Source organism: Microcebus murinus, chromosome 11 (assembly GCF_040939455.1).
Source record: "Microcebus murinus isolate Inina chromosome 11, M.murinus_Inina_mat1.0, whole genome shotgun sequence".
Lineage (NCBI taxonomy): Eukaryota > Metazoa > Chordata > Mammalia > Primates > Cheirogaleidae > Microcebus > Microcebus murinus.
In genome coordinates, this window is record NC_134114.1 from 29,273,364 (window position 1) to 29,279,363 (window position 6,000).

Below are 6,000 nucleotides of genomic sequence, written 5' to 3' on the forward strand. Positions count from 1 at the left end.
GTCAGAGAAATGAAATAACATCAGTCAAAGTCACTTTAAAGCTGGAATTTGAACCCAATGTGCTTAACCCTCATCCTTTGTTCCTAAGCCATAAATCTCTATGGCCTTCTAGTTTTATTAGTTTCATTCTAGTCCAGGTAACTTATCTCTATCAACTCCATCAAAAGCACACGTATCTACTGCTCACCATGTACCTGGGCCCACATTAGATGTAGGTACGAAGAACACTGTATGCAGGATGATAAGAGACTATCTCGTTCCATGGCTTTAACTATTTTTAATCAGCATCATTGTTAAAAAGTCCCACAAAAGTCAATACTACAGAGATAAGAAATGAATTTTCAATTCTAACTAAACCCCATGTTTCTTCAATACATTTTTTTAGGTTAAATGCTACATCTAGTTAGAATTGTTGGTAGAATGTGCAATTTTGCTCAGACAAATAAGAATAAAATATTTATAAAATTCAGAAGCTGTATTTGCTTAGGTCTTAGGTGTCATTTTAAAAGGGCCATAGATCCCTATGGATTAATCAAGCACCTCCCAGATCTTGTCCTTTCAATGTTCAGGAAAGAAATGGCTCTTAATAGCATAAAATGCACATTAAGTTTTGAACTTGAGAGTTTGTCTGAAAATTTTTCTTTAGAACTAGGTGTGCTCTAGAGAGCTTTGTGAAATGCTCTGAGCTCTTCATCTTTTCCCCCAAATCATCTCCCTATAGGTTAGCAATACTCCCATCAAAACAAAATGGATGAAATTATGTAGGTATTTCTTAGTATTTATTGTACTTTTACATTGAAGAGCTCTAAGATACTGATCTCAGTTTTTAAAATTATATTCTTTGGGATACTGCCTTCTTTCAGTGTAGTGCTAACTCTTCCTTCATTTTTTTTTCACATATTAGCTATTGATCTTGTGAGATCATGTTTAAACAAGAAATAATGCAAACTGTTATACTTCAAAGAACTATGAATATTTAAGTGAGTGTTCCTTAACTGTAAAAATGATAATAAAATGGATCAAAGTAATTTTACATATTAAAAATTATTCAAATTTACAACAGTCAGTTCTCAATAAATGAAACTGAATCTCAAATTATATGGGCAAAAACCTGTTCCTGAAAAAGCTGTAAAATTCAAATCTACTATCATTAAATAAAAAAAAAAAAATGAGAGGAGAGTTAAGGGTAAGATTTGATGACCTTATTCCAATAAAAAACAGTATATGGAAAGAACTCAAATGGAATTATAGTATTATTAACATTTCATTCACAAATTAGAGTAGGAATATCGAAGGGTCTGAATGCAAAGTCGAAAAGAAAATGTGTGTGTGCATGTGTGTGTGTGTGTGTGTGTGTGTGTGTGTGTCCTACCCCCTTTTCCTTGCAAATCTTGTGAATCCCCAGGAAGGATTGGCCAAATAGCCAGAAGACCACACAGGCAGGAGGGGAAGGTACTGGGAGGTGAGAAGAGGACGAAAGTGGAGAGGTGGGAAACTATTTTGTAATCTTCCTTGGACTCTGGAGTCCCATGTACCATTGTACACATTCTTCAGATGTCTCCTTCAACACACTGCCTCTGTCCTCTGTGCCTGGCATAACATATGAATATAATATATAATTAATATCACAGTGGTCCTGTGGTATTATATGTAACTGAGGACCACCATATAACTGTTACTTCAAAGGGCAAATACTCTTTCAATCATGATAATAAATAATAATTAGAAGAAGAAGACCTATCATTTCCAAAGTGTATATTACAGTCCACCACCACCATCAGCAGCAGAGTTTATTAACATTTATTGAATCCTCATTGTGTACCAGACTCTGTTCTAAGCTCTTTGCTTAGAAGTGTTATGTATCACTTAATTCTACAATCGTTTAATCAGGTAGATACCATTATTATCTTCCTTTTACAGAAGAGGAAACTAAGGCATAGGCAGAAATGTTACTTCTGCAAGCACACAGGACCCAAACCTAGGAGTTTGACACCAGTGACTGCAAATGGCCTACATGGTTCATTCAGAGGATTTTTGTTGGCTCCCTTCTGTAAGCCAGGCTCTGTGAGGAGGCAGCAATGCAATGTTGAGCAAAAGCTGACATAATTCCTGTCCTTGTGGGGCTAACCGTCCAGCAGATAGACAACAGTCAAATGAGGTATAAACAAACGCAGAATTGTAATGGTGCCAAAAATTCTGAAGGAAGGGCTTGCCACACTACGACAGTAACTGTCCAGGGGACCTGTTCTAGGTTCATTTTATACATGGGACAGCAGAAGCAAGGCTTGGAGAAAGACAGGAAAACTATTTAGCCACTTGGCTGAGGACAATCTACTCTGACCCTCCCAAGTTATGAATCCATTATTTCACTCTGGGGCATGTGACATTTTAGTTGCCATTAGGAGATCATTTGGCTTTGGAAGCCTAAGTGGTAATTACATGCACATTAAGAATTTCAGCACACTGATTTTACTTTAGCACAACTCACATTTTTTAAACGCAAAGGTTTCCTTCTGTGCATATAACTGAGAGCAGGCATTTAACTGACCACTCACATGGGCATGCTAGCAAGAGATATTCAGCCAGGGAGTCTACACTTATATTTTGGACTTAAAGTTATGCTTCAACTTTTCATCTGTTTTGTGGAATGTAGAATTTGGCTTAATGACTGTGTTTATTTCTGTTCAAAGCACTGGAAATAAAAGGTTTGTGCAGATGTTTTAAGGACACCATATAGACTATTCACAAACTTTTGTGGTCAGTTTAGCCACTATAGTCAGGGCCAATGACTCACTCTGAGTTTTGTTGTTTCTTAAAATATTGTTTTGCTCTTGTCCTTGGGAAAGCTGGTGTGTTCATCACAGACATTGTTGGTAGGGGAAGGTGGTGATGGAGGGTGAGATTATGAGAAATACTCTGTGCAACAAAAATTTGTCTCAACTTTCCTACTTAGTCCTAAGACTATGTTTGACCCAGGGAGGATTATAATCTAGAAGACACTTTAAATTGGAATGTCAGGTCAAAACCTGCATTCTGTGAACAAGAAAGCAGAGTCTCTGAGAGATTAAGTGATATGACCAACATCATGGGCTTGTTGGTGGCACAGATATGCTTAGAATTAACAGCACCCTCCCAAGAGCCATAATCCATATAGCTCCTTAAATCCAGTCCATCCTGACTCTTGGACTTAAACTCTTAATTTCTTTCAGTGTTATTGTTTCTTCTCTTCTCCTCTTTTCATATGTTCAATGTGGTGGCACAATCATCGAAAATGGCGCAGATTAGCCTGCTAACTACAGCTGTGTAGCTGTTGCCAAATAGAGCATTAGTTATGTAACTCTACTCTGTTTTCTAGGAGTATAGAATTCTGAACAAAAAACTTTCAACAGAGGGAAACATAAACAGGTATAGACAAGCAACATTGAATAGCTTCATAAGTTAAAGAAATTTTACAAGATAAGTTAGTTATGTAAGAGACCAGTGTGTGTGCATAATTTTTTCTATTTTTTTATTTTTCATTTTTATGGATACATAATAGTTGTATAGACTGTATGTGTATATGTGACAATAATAAATGTGACAGATGTGAGAGCTGACTCTTTCAGCAGGGAGGTCAGGAAGAACCATTTCTTTTCTAACTAGTCAGGAAAGATTTGAGGGGAAGGGGAGGATGGGGAGAAAGTTTATGAATTCTATCAGAATGGGGGTTCTAGCATAGGTAAAAACTTAAACCTGTGTTGTCTGATATGATAGCCACTTGCCATATGGGGCTATTTAAGTTTAAATTGTCTCAATGAAATAGAATTTTAAAATTTCATTCCTCTCTCACATGAGACACATTTCAAGAGCTCAATAGTCGCATGCAGTTAGTGGCTATTGTATTGGACCTCACAGATGTAGAACATCATTGCAAAAAGTTCTTTTGGATGGGGCTGATGTAGAAGATGCATCAGAGAAGGGTGGAGGTTGGATGGATAGATAGATGAAAAGGGAGCACAAGGTAATTGCTGCGGATTGAATGTTTGTGTCCCCCCCAAATCCATATGTTGAAATCCTAATCCTTAATGTGACGATATTAGGAGGTGAGGCCTTTGGGAGCTCATGGGTATAGAGCTCTCATGAATGGGATTAGTGCCCTTATAAAAGAGAGCCCAGAGAGCTCTGTTGCCCCTTCTACCATGTAAGGACACAGCAAAAAGTTGCTACGTATGAACCAGGAAAAGAGCCCTCCCAGACTCTGAATCTGGCTGGTGCCTTGATCTTGGACTTCCCATCCTCCAAAACTGTAAGAAATAAATGATTTTTGTTTGAGTTACCTAGTCTTATGTTATTTTTCTTATAGCAACCCAAACAGGTTAAGACAGAAATATTTACCAAGAAAGGGGTGTGCTAGATCAGAGGAAATGAGAGAGACAGGATTGAATGAAGCCATCCAGGGAAAGATGTTGAATTGGGTTAGATCTTGAACACCAGGCATTGCCTAGCTGCTGGAAAACCTTTGTGAACCTTTTTTAAAATGGCGTCCCTCTGGGCAGAATTATCCCCATGGTTTTGGCTAGCAGATATTCCTTTATGCAAAGACAAAGTGTACTTTTCTCAAATCAATGGAGACAGTTGAAAGATCAAAGAAGAGATGAATAGGTGGAGCACAGGGGATTTTTAGTGCAGTGAAACTATTCTGTGTGATTATTATAATGGTGCATACATGTGATCTATGAGTTTGTCAAAACCCACAGAACGTGCAACACCAAGAGTGAACCCCAATGTATACTATGGACTTTAGTTCATAATAATTTATCAACATTGACTCATCAGTTACAACAACTGTACATTAATGTAAGATGTTACTAATAGGGGAAACTGGGAGTGGGGTAGAAGGGGATGGGCAGGGATATATTAAACTCTCTGTACTTTCTGCTCAGTTTGCTTATAAACCTAAAACTTCTCTAAGAAATGAAGTCTCTTAATTAAAAATAAAAAAGGAACCAGTTTAAATATTTCCCATAAAATATTTTCAGGTACTCTGAAAGTCTTCATTTTCACATATACAGTGGCATAAGAATAAAACACCCCAATCTAGTTTCAGCTGATAATCTAATGTGATTATATATGATTATATAAATATTTGACATGTAAAACACAAATAAAACAGTGTACCTTCCTCCAGGTTTCCACAGCACAGTGTCAGGCACTCATTTTGGTGAGCAGAGCACAAGCTGGATTTTCATCTCCACTTGTCCCCTTCCTCAGGTGTCTTTGTGCAGTGCACAAACTGTACAACTGTATACAGTGGCCCTGCTGGGAGCCCATGCGTTTCTACTGGGGGTCTCTCGACAACGGCTGGTGTAGTTATAGTGGCAGAAAACAAAGAAGGACCATCTCTGTAGGCTGCCACAGACTTACCTGGAGAAAAAGTCTGGTTGAGACCTGATCACAGTAAGCCACACATGAAACGCTGTTCTGTAGGACAAAGGGTGAAGAGCCAAGGTCAGAGCCCTGAAAGACCCTCAGAACTGGCATTGAAATAGAGTAGAAAGAAGTCTACGGGGACATGGGACACAAAGGCAGGAAGGAAGGAAGGAAGCAAACCAGCAATACTGTACCTAGAAGGCAATGTAGGAGACGCAGCAGCTCCCTCTCTGAGCTGGGGTTGGGAGCTGATAGTGGTCTTGGCAAGCGCAGTTCTGCAGAGCAAAGGGCTGCTGCCTTGCAGGAGAGGCAGGTTCTGGGAGAGAGGGCTGGAATCTGAGTAAGCTCACACTGCGAGGCTCTATATATACAAGGCATGGTCCAAGGGCTGGAGGGAAAGAGGAGAAAGAAAATGCATCCCAACAATGACTGGAATGCATCAGCTGTGCAAAACAAAACTCCTGGGAAAACCAAGTTGCCTTGGATTGTGGCTCAAGGAACTAGTTAAGGGATAAAAAGCTTTCGCTTTCAGGCCAGTAGGGTGAGCCTAAGCTAGGTTAGGGGTTAGCAATGTGCTTCAGATGTCAGTGT

At 39.0% G+C, this 6,000-nt stretch overlaps 1 protein-coding gene across 2 annotated transcripts in view; it reads right to left on the bottom strand.

Moving 5' to 3' along the window:
* LIFR (LIF receptor subunit alpha) overlaps positions 1–5,709 on the bottom strand; it is a 109,924-nt gene extending 104,215 nt beyond the window's left edge. Inside the window, exon 1 of one of the 2 annotated variants that reach the window (XM_012736478.3) lies at positions 5,604–5,709. The gene's annotated coding sequence lies outside the window, so the exon portion shown is untranslated. Of the gene's footprint in view, positions 1–5,403; positions 5,423–5,603 lie in introns of those variants that run through there. The other variant, XM_076007977.1, reaches the window with a different exon arrangement.
* Between the last annotated feature and the right edge of the window lie 291 nt (positions 5,710–6,000).